The 14,376-nt window shown below is 39.1% G+C and overlaps 1 protein-coding gene and 1 pseudogene across 18 annotated transcripts in view; one reads left to right on the top strand and one right to left on the bottom strand.

The window, feature by feature from the left end:
* Ppp6r3 (protein phosphatase 6 regulatory subunit 3) overlaps positions 1-8,803 on the bottom strand; it is a 125,473-nt gene extending 116,670 nt beyond the window's left edge. For all 18 annotated transcript variants that reach the window (XM_058579663.1, XM_058579662.1, XM_058579661.1 and 15 more), the window contains exons 1-2: positions 8,693-8,803; positions 226-328 (exon numbers count right to left, since the gene is read on the bottom strand). The gene's annotated coding sequence lies outside the window, so the exon portion shown is untranslated. The remainder of the gene's footprint in view (positions 1-225; positions 329-8,692) is intronic.
* On the top strand, positions 6,597-6,695 carry LOC124093369 (U6 spliceosomal RNA; annotated as a pseudogene).
* Positions 8,804-14,376: the final 5,573 nt, after the last annotated feature.

The following is a 14,376-nucleotide window of genomic DNA, read 5'->3' on the forward strand; positions in this document are numbered from 1 at the left end:
AGCCAAGTACCATGGCACATGCCTACAGTCCTAGCTAAATGGGAGCTGAGGTATGAGAATTATCTGAGCCCAGGAGTTCCAAGCGGGTATGGAATTTCTGGGCAACACAAGGACACCCTGTTTCAATAAAACAACAAAATTATTATTTACATTAGCATACCCCCAAATGAAACACTTAAGTATAAAACTAACAAAATAGCCAGGAGCGGTGGTGGAATTACACACCTGTAATTCCAGCGGCTTGGAAGGCTGAGGCAGGAGGATCGTGAGTTCAAAGACAGCCTCAGCAACTTAGCAAGACATTTAGCCACTCAGTGAGACCTTGTCTCTAAATAAAATATAAAATAGAGATGGGGATGTAGCTCAGTGGCCGCGTGCCCAAGTTCAATCCCTGGTACCCAAAAGTAAAATAATAAATAAGTATAAATAAAACTAAAATAAATAGTAAAACATGTACAAGATAAATATAAGGAAAACTATAAAACTCTGATAAAAGATATCAAAGGAACTAAACAACTAGAGAGACATAACATTCATGGATAGGAAGGTTTATCTCTATATAATTCAATGCAATCCTGATAAAAATATGATGCATTTCATGAACAGTTAAATACAAAGAATTCTGAAAACAAAACAGTAAGAAAATGAATAACCCAACTGAAAACTGGCAAAAGACACAGATACTTTCACCAAAGGAGATACACTGATGGAAATAAGCATACAAAAACATGTTCAACACATTATTAGGAAACTGAAAATTAAAATACTAAGATACTGCTACACATCTATTAAAACTGTCAAAATAAACTACCAAGTGCTGACAACAATGTGAAGCAACAAGAATTCTCACTCAGCACTGGTGGGAATTCAAAATGGTACAGACTTTTTGGAAACTTGCACACTGATTATTTAAAGCATCTTTATCCACAACATGGAAGCAACCAAGATGTCCTTCAGTTAACTAAGTGAAAAAATTTTAGCACACTCAGATAATGTATTATTATTCAATGCTAAAAAGAAAGAAATTATGCAGGGCACAGTGGCACACACCAGTAATCCAAGCAGCTCAGGAGGCTAAGACAGGAGGATCTTGAGTTCAAAGCCAGCCTCAGCAACGGTGAGGTGAGGCACTAAGCAACTCAGTGAAACCCTGTCTCTAAATAAAATATAAAATAGGGCTGGGGATGTGGTTCAGTGGTTGAGTGCCCGAGTTCAATCCCGAGTATCTGCCCCCTGCCCCCCCCCAAAAAAAAAGGGAAATAAGAAACAGAAATAATTATCAAGCCATGAAAAGGCGGCATAGACCTATAATCTCAGCTCCTGGGGAGGCTGAGGCATGAAAATCACAAATTCTAGAACAGCAAGACCCTCCCTCAAAATAAAATAAAAATGCCTACGGATGTAGTTCAGTGGTATAATGCCCCTGGGTTCAAGTCCCAGTACCACCAAAAAAAAAAAAAAAAAAAAGAAAGAAAAGAAAATCTAAATGCATATTACTAAATGAAAAAAGCCAACCTGAAAAAAATTCCTACATGACATTATGGAAAAGGCAAAATATAAAGATGGTACAAAGGTCAATAAATGCTAGAGGTTGGAAGGAAGGATGAACTTATTGGAGCAGAGGATTTCTAGGGCAGAGAAACTATGCTGTGTGATACTATAATGTACTACAATGGTGAATACATGTCATTACATATTTGTAAAAATCCACTCTTGAGTGATCCTGTAATACCAGCAACTCTGGAGGCTGAGGCAGGAGTATTGAAAGTCTGAGGTCAGGCTGGGCAACTTAGGGAGACCCTATTTTAAAATAAAAAAGACTGGGGCCAGGCACAGTGGTGCACAACACCTGTAGACCTAGCAGCTCAGGAGACTTGAGACAGGAAAATCTTGAGTTCAAAGCCAGCCTCAGCAATTCAGTGAGGCCCTCAGCAACTCAGCAAGACCCTATCTCTAAATAAAATACCAAAAAAAGGGGGGTGGGGGCTGAGGAAGCCAGGCGCAGAAGTAATCCCAGCAGCTCAGGAGGCTGAGGCAGGAAAATCATGAGTTCAAAGCCAACCTCAGCAAAAGCAAGGTGCTAGGCAGCCTCAGTGAGACCCTGTCTCTAAATAAAACATAAAAATAGGGCTGGGGGTATTGCCCAAATTCAATTCCGGGTACCACCCACCACCAAAAAGAAGGGCTGAGAATATAGCTCAGTAGTAAAGCACCCCTGTGTGCAATCCCCAGGAGGAAGGAAGAAAAGAAGGGAAAAGGAAAGGAAGGAAGGAAGGAAAGAAATAAAGAGTAACCCTAAAGTAAACTATGGACAATAATATTATCAACGTAGGTTCATCAATTGGAAGAAATGTACCATTCTCATGAAGGATGTTGATATGAGGGGATGTTATAAGAATATGTATGGCAACTCTCTGCACTTCCTGTTCAGTTTTACTGTAAACCTAAAATTGGTCTAAGAAACAGTTTATTTTAAAATGGTTTAAAATGTAAATTTTGTTATATATTTAATGACAATTTTTAAAAAGACTTGCTAAAGACTGACCATTTATAATAGCACTTAAAATCAATGTCAATCTCATTTCAGGAGGGAGAAAGAAAAGCTTTCTGAGAAAAGTATTCTCCCCACTGCTTCAACAGTTGTATTTTAAATGCAAGGACAAAAACCCAAAGAACTCAGCTAATAACAGTATTTTACTTCTACACTAAACAGTGTAGTTTTAAAGGATTCTAAAAACAAATAATTTTTTATATCAAACTAAAAGCAAGTAAAATTGCTGGTAATAACAACAAAAATCTAAAGCCCACTAATATGGGAAAGGCTATATGTACACTCAGTATACAAAAAACTTAAAAGAATGAAGTAGATCAATATATAACATATTGGACACAGTTATTTTTATAAAACACACATAACCAGCACTACATTTTTCCTATAAGCAGATATACCTATAAGCATGCAAAAATATGTTTAAAAAAAATCAAGAAAGTGGACATTAAATTAGTATCAGCAAAAGATGGGAAATGAACCAGGAAAAGGTGATCAGAAGAGATTTTAGCCTTCTCTATGTTTTTCCCCCAAAATAAATTTATCACCTAGTACTTGAGTAAGTTTCGTAAAAGCTACAACTTTCTGTCCCAAACAGAAAAAGGACAATGAAATAAAAAATAAAATTTCACAGTATCCTACAACTCAAGATTTCACAGCCAAAGCCATAAAAAGCTATATTCATTATTCATTATACAGTCAGTTTGGCCTTTACCAGCAATTCTGTAACAATTTATGACTGACCCTAGAATACCTAGGGGGGAAAACACAAAAGTCACAAATTCAAATTATGCAAAGTCATTTTTTATAGGAAAAGGTGAACTTCAATACCATTCCCATATTTTGCATATAGAGAAAGTAGTGTTTCTCTTAACTACCATGGCTAAACTGCCTCCCTTCCTGAGGCTGCTGCTCTATCTTTGAAGATGAAGATGAAGGAGGGAGATGGAGGAGGAGGGAGAGGAGAAGAGGGAAGGGAGGAAACAAAAAAGAGGAATATCCTACACACATCTTAAAGGAATAAAGAGTTAAAAAAAGTAACATGTAAAGAACCAAGCACAAACGACAGCTTACTAGCAGGCATTCCCAAGCAAAACAGAAGTAACATTTGCCAGATCTGAAGGGTAGGTTAAGTGAGCAATGGCAGGCTGCAGGTTTAAACTAAACATAAGACACTTAACTAGTGTTCCAATATGGATATGAGGTACTCAAAAGCTCCTGTTAGTGCACTTATACTCACAGGTGAAATGATTGGATTATGAGAGCAGTAACCTATCAATCCATTCCAGTCTGAATGGACTGATTGGGTGGTCATTGTAGGCAGGTGGGGAATGGGTGGAGGAGGTCCGTCATTAGGGGTATAACCCGTCACACACACCCCCATGTCTGCCTTCTTCCTCAGAGCCCTGTCCCCATGATGCTCTGCCTCAGCTTGATTCCAGAGCAATGGAGGTGGCATCTATGGACAGGACCTCTGAAACCTTGAGCCCCTAAACACTTTCCCTCCTCTAAGTTGCTCTTGTCAGGTATTTTGGTCACAGTGACACACAAAAGCTAACTAAAACTAGTAACTAATGTCAAGAAGGGAAAAACTATTCCTGATAGCATGGTAAGCGCAGGAATGGCCCTCTCTGATTTTATCAGGGGGTAGACACAAACATGCCCAGCAATGTTTGTTTTTAATCATCCCTCTCTAACCCATATCTTCTATAATCCATTCTCATTCTTTCCTCTTCCACCCTGGAAGATTATTAAACTCTGCTTTTCAAAGTCTGATGAAAAAAAGTTATGCCGCCTATGTATTTCAAAATCCTTGGCTCCACTGGAAGATACTAAGTCAGGATCAAAGCAGCTCATACCAGCACCAACCCTCAGCCCTCCTCAAGGAAAGTTATGGCAGAAGCAGGGTGGCACCAGAACTTACAGGGCCTGCTGCCAACTGTCACCAAATGAGTTCTACCACTAGCCCCAATCTGCACACCTTTAGGTCCCTCAATGGAGCTTTTGTTCCTGATTTGCCTCCTTTTAACTTACTAGTCAAAGTTAAGACTGTTTTTTTTTAATTTCTTAGTTGTCAATGGATTTTATTTATTTACATTCAGTGCTGAGAATCGAACCCAGTGCCTCACACATGCTAGATAGACAAGTGCTCTACCACTGAGCCACAACCCCAGCCCTAAAAAAAGATTTTCTTATAAAACAGTCCCTCCACCCCCTTCACACTCTTCTTTTCTGAATTTCCTCAAAATCGACTGGACTTATAATCTATGTTGACATGCATCCCCTTTCCACATTGTTTTTGGTATTCTGTACTTGGCTGGAGTCACATAAAGGTCATATTAATGTTTTCTAGCAATCAAAAGATCCCATTTCAAAACAGTAATTATCCTTGAAATTTTTCCTATTTTTGGAAATAAAAATGAGCTAACTAATGTAAAAGAGTAGAAAATCGAAGAAAGGGGCTCAGTGGCAGAGCATTTGCCTAGCAAATGTGAGGCACTGAGTTTAATTCTTAGCACCACATAAAAATAAATAAAAAGAAAATCTAAGAAATTCTTCATCAACACAGGAACAATTCATATTAAAGGAAACATTCATATTTGCTAGCTTTTAACAAAATGAAAATCCTCTATTATTGTTTTTAAAGTTTCTTAAATACTGATACTTATTTAAAACATCTATCTGGTACTTGGTAACTCAGAGATAGTGTGACTCTAAAAGAGTAATCCAAACTGGCAGATAACACCAGCAACCTAAAAATAATAAACATATCTGCTAGCCTGGCCAGCGTGAGAAGCACTCTGGGCAGACATCTTAAAACCCTGGATAAGGCCAGACACAGTGGTGCATGCCTGTAATCCAAGGACCTCAAAAGGCTGAGGCAGGAGGATCACAAGTTCAAGGTCAGCCTGGGCAATTTACCAAGGTCCTGTCTCAAAATAAAAAGGGCTAGGGATGTAACTCAGTGATGGAGCACCCCTGGGTTCAATCCTTATATCTATCTCTCTCTATCTCTCTCTCTCTCTCTCACACACACACAACACACACAAAAATAAATAAATAAATAAGATATTAAAGTGTTTCTTGAAATGCAAACCTGGACTGAGGGGCTGGAGTTTGTGGCTCAGTGGTAGAGCACTTGCTAGCATGTGTGAGGCACTAGGTTCGATCCTTAGCACCACATATAAATAAACGTATAAAATAAAGGCCCATCAACATCTTTAAAAAATATTAAAAAGAAAAAACTGGAATGATAAAAACAAGGAGAAAATTCTTAGTCACCTCCATCCTTATCCCAGAAGGTTCACTAGACGCAAAGCTTCATGAAGGCATAGAGTACTGTCCATTTTATTCTTTGATAAATATTAAATATCCAGACAGTATTTTGTCCATAACAGGAGCTCAATAAATACTTGTTGAACACTGATAAAACTGTAGCTAGGATGTTTCTGTTGAACTGGAACATGATAAACTGTGACCACAATCTCAAAAATAAAAGAGGAAATAAGCTTCCAGAAACAAACAAAAACCAGACCAGAAAGTACGAAAACACTAGTATTACCTGTAGAATATATGGTCTATATTGTTGAAACAACACATTATAAGAAGTATACTTACAGAATAAGAGACCACCAATAAAGAACAAGCAGACTTGGTGAAGAACTAGAATTTATCAAAAATTTAAAAATACGATGGAGCCAGGCACGGTGGTATATGCCTGTAATCCCAGCACCTTGGGAAGCTGAGGCAGAAGGATTCTAAGTTCAGCCTCAGCAACTTAGTGAAGCCTTAAGCAACTTAGCAAGACCCTGTCTCAAAATAATACATAAAAACAGCTGGGAATATAGCTCAGGGTAAAATTCCCCTGGATTCCATCCATAGTACCAAAAAAAGGTGTAATGAATGAAATTAAATTTGGTCAATTGATAAAATACAAACTGGACACAGCTGAAAAGAGAATTGTTAAAACCAAAGATGGAGTTGGAAAAAAATGCCCTTGAAGATAACATGGAAAGATGAAACAATGAAAAACGTTAAAAACAGCATAGAGTGCTCACTTCAGTCACACATATACTAAAATTGGAATGATACAAAGATTAGCATGTGCAAGGATGACATGGAAATTTGTGAAGCATACCATATTTAAAAAATTTAATTTTTTTAAATAAAGCACAGAATATGAAGGGAGAAGGTACAAGAAAGTTCTAAACAGTACCAGGAAAAGGTAACTGAAAAAGCTGGAGAGACAACATCAAAACAATATACAGCTGAAAATTTTTTTTAATTAAAGAAATGTACCAATCCTCAGGCAGAGGAAGTATAAGAAATAAAAATCTTTTTGTAAATAATTCTTAGTGAAGTTGAGGAAGAGAGGGCAAAGTTTTAAAACGGGAAACCACTTAGAAAGTAGGTATTACCTACAGAGGAACAACTGACAACTAACTTCTAAATGATCTCAACAGCAACAATGGAAAAAGAAACACCACCAAAGTGCGAAGGGAAACACTCCTCCATCAGAAATCAGACATCAGGCAACACTGACTTTCAAGAATGATAATGTAAAAATGCCTAATTTGTGGGATTTTAAGTGCACTAATGAAAACAGGCCAATAATAGAAAACAAATTGGGAACTGGTGTAAGTGTAAAGTATGCTAAGATTCTTGCGATGGTAAAGATATTACTCCAGGTTCTAAATCTAAAATATCTAAGATTACCATCAAACGTAGTATATAATTTAAGGGGGAAAAAATCCCACAATACATAAAGTAAGATAAGAAAAACAGAAAAAAAAAAGTCATGTTAGTACAATAAGAAAGTACAACATAAGAAAGTAGAAATAAATCAAATATTTCAATCCCAAATAATGTAAATGCAGTAACTCACCAATTTAGAATCAATTTACAAACCACAATCCAGTTACTTTCAAGGGCACATCTTAAAAGTTAAGGTCACAAAACAAACACTTGAAAGCAAAAGGTCAGAAAAAGATATTTTAAGCAAACACTAACCAATCAAGTCACTTGGTATAGCAATGTAGTATCTGACAAAATTCACCCTAAGGGGAAAAACATGCTTAGAGACAAAGATTTACAGAATGACCAACTGTAAGTCACTGGCAATTCAAAAATTCTAAACTTATAGAAGCAAAGTAAAAACTGAGAACTACAGGAATCTGACAAATCTTCCACCATACCAAGTAATTTAACAACCCCTCCAGCTCATAACTAATAGAACAAGCAGAAAAAACTAGTTAAGGATATTATTGTCAATGTGAAGTCAATGAATGTGTTTCATCTGGTAGACATGAAAAACCCTCACCTTAAAACCTGAAACATTCTTTTAAACACAGGTGGAATATTGAAGAAAATCTGTCACAAACCAAGTACTAAAACAAACCTCAACTAACTTCAAAGAATCAAAAATCACATTAGACACATCTTAACACAAAGTAAGTTAGCAATCAGTAACAAAGACTAAGGGGCCAGGGTCGTGGCTCAGTGGCAGAGCACTTGCCTAGCACATGTGAGGCACTGGGTTCGATCCCAGCACCACATAAAAATAAAAACAAGGTATAAAAAAATTACAAGGATTAAAAAAAGACAAAGAAGAACTCATAACAGAAATCATGAACACATTCCCACCTAAAAGATAAAATTCTACATAGCAAAACTTATGAACCACAGCTAAAAGTGGTACTTAAAAGGAAATCACTACTTTATTCAAATATGGGTGACATATAAGTATATAAAAGCACATACAAAGGCTAAAAATTAATGATCTAAACATTATTTTTAAGTTAAATAGTACAGGGCATGGTGGAGCAAGCCTAGGGAGGATAAGGCAGGAGGATGACAAGGTTGAGGCCAGTCTAGGCAACTTAGCCAGACACAATCTCAAAATTTTAAAAATAAAATAAAAAGAACGGAGGATATAGCTCAGTGGTAGAGCATCTGAGTTCAAATCCTAGTTCAAAAAAAAAAAAAAAATCTTGTTTTGTGACAAAGTTTCCCTAAATTGCTAAGACAGACCCTGATCTTATTGATCCCCCTGCCTCAGCCTCCCAAATTGCTGGGATTATAGGCATGCACCACTACCATGACTAACTTTTATCATTCTTAACTTGTTAAAGAAAAAGTACCCACACATTTAATTGTGAAAAATGAAACCATTTTCTTTGAAACTGCTGACAATGGTGCCTGCCTTTACCATGTATGTTCTCCACTGTGATGGCTGTCCCAAGCAGCGCAGGAGGCCTAGAATGTAAGATCATTTACAGTTAAGGATTACTGAGAAAGAAAAAAACAAAACTGTTATTATTCAAAAATGAGATGAGTATCTACATAAAAACCCCAAAAGAGCCCACAGGCCATTTATTACATTGAAGAAGTTACTGCATGTAAAAGCAAATATAAGTCAACTATACTTTCATTTCCCAGCAAACAGAAAATTTAACTTTTAAAAACATCATTTACAATAGCACAAAAGCTATAACATACCCAAAGAATAAATCTAACAAAAGATGTGTAAGGGTTAGGCATGGTGACAGAGACCTATAATCCCGGCTGAGGCAGGATTGTAATTTGAGGCCAACTTAGGCAATTTAACAAGACTCTGTTTCAAAATAAAAAAAATAAAGAGATGGGGATGGAACTCACTGACAGAGCACCCCTGAGTTCAATCCCCAGTACCCCACTCCCAAACATACACAAAAGCATTAAGAAAAAAAGATGTGCAAGACTTGGAGGGGGGAAAAAAAACATAAAACTTTAAAAAATAACTAGATAACCAGGTGTGGTGATACACGCCTGTAATCCCAACTGCTCGGGAGGCTGAGATAGGAGGATTTCAAGTTCAAAACCAGCCTCAGCAACAGCAAGGCGCTAAGCAATTCAGTGAGAACTTGTCTCTAAATAAAATACAAAAAAGGGCTGGGGATGTGGCTCAGGGATTGACTGCCCCTGATTTCAATCCCCGGTACCACCCCCCCCCCACCAAAAAATAAAAAACAATAAAAAACAAGTTATAAATAAAAAATCTGTTTACTCATCTATCTCAGTTGAAGGAAGGTTAGAAAGAGGACTAAAAGGACCCAATTCCTTTTGTACTTTTATATTCTACGCTTTTAATAAATATCATCTTTTAAAATCCTATAAATACAGAAAAAATAAGCCTCAAAATGGGAAAAGGTATTTGTCGCACAAATAATTAATAAAAATCAGAATATATAAGAATTATTACAATTAAGAAAAGCTACACAAATAGTGTGAGAGGGCAGACATTTCACAAAAATAAAAACACAAATAGCCGGGGCTGGGGTTGTGGCTCATCAGTAGAGTGCTCACCTAGCAGTAGAGGCGCTGGATTCAATCTTCAGCACCACATAAAAATAAATAAATAAAAGGTATTGTGTCCAGCTACAATTAAAAAAAACTAAAAATATATTTTAAAAAATTCAAATAGCCAAGAAAAATACAAGATGCTGCTCAACTTTATTAATAATCAGAGAAAAGATAAAAATAAAAAGTGCAAAGTATATGGGCAGATTTTTCTCCAAGGATATGAAATTAACCTATATATAAACTTTTTAGATACCTGTAATCCCAGCACATACCTATAATCCCAGAGATTTGGGAGGCTCAGCAGGAGGAACCCAAATTCGAGGCCAGCCTTGGCAATTTAACAAGACTGTCTCAAAACGAAATTTAAAAGGCTGGAGAATTAGCTCAGAGTACTTTCCCAGCATGCAGAAACCCTTGGATTCAATTCCCAGTACCACAAAAAATACAACCAAATTGTCAAATATGAAATAGTCTGTATGAAACAATCCTCAGCACCATATAAAAAACAAGTAAATAAAACAAAGGTATTGTGTCCATCTACAACTTAAAAAAAAAAAAAGTCTGACAATCCAAGAGCTGGTGGAACTGTACATGAGCACTGTTGGCAGTGGAATCCCACGCAACTGCTTAGAGAAACAAGCTGCATCATCTCCTAAACAAAATGGAAGGGGTAGATACCCCACTACTCTGCAATTCTCTCCAAAGCCTACAACCTGGAGAGGTACTTAGCAATTGTTGACAGCAGCCTTCTCTCTCACTGGAAACAATCCTATTTGCCAATGACAAGATGGCAAGTAAAATGAGACCCTGTCAGCCTCAAATATAACACAAAAGTGGAAAGGAATAAACTGCAGTTCTATTTGTCACTGTGGACAAACCTCATATCTCTTCCCACCCTTCCCAGTCTCTCCCTTGCTTTGCCATTCTTGCTTGGAAAACCACAACCCCATAAATGAAGAACCACATGCTGGGCTTCCAGGGAAACAACAGAACTGTGCTGTCCTGCTTTTCAACTTGGGGCCACTCTGCTCAGGCAGGTCACCTACCCACCTTACCTGCTAACCCATTCCTGCTACTGTTGTTTTGGTACTGGGGACGGAACCCAGGGGTGCTTTACCACTGAGCCACATCATCAGGTTTTTTGGGTTTGTTTTATTTTTTAAATTTGAGACAGGGTATTGCTACATTGCTGAGGTTGGCCTCCAACTTATGACCTCATACCTCAGCCTCCTAAACTGTTGGGATGACAGAGGTGCACCACCAGGCCTGGTTCCCATTCACATCTTTTCTTTCCCCACTCTCCTCATTCTCAGGCTCACTCCAACTCCCCCTCATCCTCACTGAGTGCTGAGAATTTTTTCCAGACTTTCACTGAGAGGAAAAAAACAGGAAAGAAAATGTCCCTGCACTCCACTACTCCACTGCTCCACCGCCCTGCATCTGCTTTCCCTCCTCTCACACAGAAACCCATGGACACCAACTCTCTACATGGGCCGGCAGTCTAGTCCCTGATGTCTTCTCAAGACCCAGACTCCAGCAAGTGTCACCTTTCCTACTTCATTTCCCACCAAAATGACAAAACCTTGTGGTTTCTCCCATCACAACAAAACCTAGTCTCCTCTCATCCCTGTGGCAAACCCCCTTGACAGAACAGTGTCTGCAGTCCTCCTCTCTCCATCCCCGACTTCAGGCCTTCTTGCCCTGCCTGGGAAGGCTCTCATGGTCATCCTTAACTTCCCTGCCACCAATGCCAGGGTGAAGCCAGATTTAAAATTAGGCAGTCAGTGTAGTTAGGTAAATCGGGTCTAATATCGAGTGAAATCTAAAATGGAGGCCATGTTGAAAATGAATTTCAGGAAAAGTTGAGCAACTCTCGGAATATTAATGAAGTCCAGGAAACAGCCCCCAACAGATTTGAAGATAGCCCATCCCAAAGAAATGTTAATGAACAGCAAACTTGAAGATGCTGAAGTGCCCAGATTACTTCTTTGGCCCACGTGTGTCCCAACCCTTCGGGCCTTCCCACCTACATTCGCCCTTCAATGGATTCCACCTCTTGGGTCCCCTTCTTCCTCCGGGAGAAGTATTTTCTGCTGTCCTTTAATAAACTTCTAATTTTCCACTCTGACCTTGCCTCGGCGTGCTTCTCTGGTGTTATTCTTCAACATTGGGGAAGCAAGGACTCGTCACCGGTCAACAGTGGTAACAAGGGGACAAATCTTAGCCCTCACCACACTGGACCTTAGGGCAGTAGCATCTAGCACAGGTTCCCACTTCTCTCAGGACTCTTCCCCAGGCTTCACTGCTGCCACACTTGCCTGGTTCCTCCTACTTCCAAGGTTGCTCTTTCTGGGCACTCCTTTCCTCGGCACCCTGGCTCAGCCTCAAGACTGCAGCGTCATCTAAACATGGAAGATTCATGTTGCTATCAGCAGCCCAGAACCCTCCCCTGAACTCCAGAGACCTTCATCCTACACATCTCCAGCCTGCTCTCTAAAAGCTTTACAAACTATACAGGTCCAAAACTCAACTCCTGGGGTTGGGATTATGGCTCAATAGTAAAGCGTTTGCCTAGCACATGTGAGGCACTGGGTTTGATTCTCAGCACTACATATAAATAAATAAAGGTCCATTAACAACTAATAAAATATTTAAATAAAAGAAGAAAAAAAAACCAACTCCTGATCTTACTTCCAAAACCTGCTCTTCCAAAAGTCTTCTTCACAAATGGCAACTCCCACTGTGAGCAAAAATTCCTGGTATCATCCTTCACTTCTCTCACACCCACACCCAATCTGCCAGCAAATCCTGTCTGCTCTCCCTTCAAGAAGGATCCAAAATCCAACCACTTCACACTACCCCCTTCCCCTTCAGTCCAAGCTGCCATGAATGCTCTGCTGGATCAGTGCCACAGCCTCTAGCCTCCTTCCAGCAGCACAGGGACAGCTATTCTTAACACAGCTACAGGGGGACCTTTAAGAAACCATACCATGTCACACTTCTGCTCAAAACACTGACTTCCCCTCTCAAAGAAAATAACAAAATCTTTACAAAGGCCTAGGCCTGGAGACCTGGCCTGGAGACCCACCCTAGCGCCCTGTTGGCACTTGCCTTCAGGCACACTGGCCTCCTAGAGCCCCTCCAACAAATTACCCTCTGCCTGTAAAGCTGCCTCCACCTGTGGGCCCAGGGCTTGATCCCTCACCTCTACACAGGACCTCTTCTCAGCAAGGCCTACCTGATCACTGCATTTCATCTGCAAACAGCCCACTCACCCACTTCCCTTGCTTTACTTCTTTTCCCTACTTCTATCACCAGATAGCAACTGAACCTTCCACTCACCTGTTAACTGTCTTTCTCCCACTAAAATGAAAGCTCCAGGAGGGCAGGGACTTCTGTCTGCTTTTCTCACTAACATACCCAGCACTGGAACAGTACCCAAGACACAGTACTCAAACAACTGAATGCATGGATCCCAAAAACAATGTTGAAAAGGAAAAAGTCACAGAACAAAGTGACTCACTTTGTATAGTTTAACAGGAGGCAAAACTTATTAAATAAAGGTACACTCATAGATGACACCACCATAAAAGTAAAGCCTTAAAATAAAATGTCTTAAGGAGCTCAGAAAGAGGAAGGCAGACAAGAAAGTGGCACAGGGAACCAAAGGCAGTGACAACATTCTATTTCTTAATCTAGTCAGTGGGTACACAATTGTCAGTTTTAATTTTTAAGAATATCTGCATACAATATATACTCCTTATCTCACTAAATATTCAAATTTTTAAAGAAGGTTAGAATGAGTACTGGAAAACTATGGGCCACAGACAAATCCAGCCCACCACCTATTTAGATTGTGAGGTTCCACAGGAAGACGGCTACCTTCCTCAGTTTACACACTGGCTGTGCTGCTTTCACACACACAGCCCACCCAGGAGCTGCACAGACTATTTGGCCTGCAAAGCCTCAAATATTTACCAACTGGCCCTTTGCAGAAAAAAATCTGCAGATCTCAATATAACTATTTGGTCACAGTATGGAATGTGTAAGGATACTAAGAACAAAATCAAAAGGGCTCAATCATCTGCTAACATACTGACTGATCTTTCAAGGCACATATGACCATGGCATGCTGAAAAAACATTCTATATAACATGTGACTTCACAGCAAAGAGTTATTTGTACAATATCCAAGGTGCCAGAAATATATACATACATGTGAAATAAAACATGTATATAACATAATCATTTGAAGGAAAAAAAAAAACTTGCATATAAACGTTCACTCCAAAACCTCCCTCCACCAAAATCGCCATTACCCTGAACTTCCCCAGAGCAACTAGTTAGCCTTAAAGTTTCTCTATGATCCATAATATTCCATGTCTCTCCTTCAGAACTTAAAGCTACATCCCCAAGCATTTTTGCTTTTTTGAGACAGGGAATTGCTGAATTGCTGAGGCTGGCCTAATCTTGCGATCCTCCTGCCT

The sequence above is a fragment of the Marmota monax genome, unplaced genomic scaffold (assembly GCF_021218885.2).
Source record: "Marmota monax isolate L192 unplaced genomic scaffold, Marmota_monax_Labrador192_F-V1.1 WCK01_AAM20220418_F8-fsc00038, whole genome shotgun sequence".
Lineage (NCBI taxonomy): Eukaryota > Metazoa > Chordata > Mammalia > Rodentia > Sciuridae > Marmota > Marmota monax.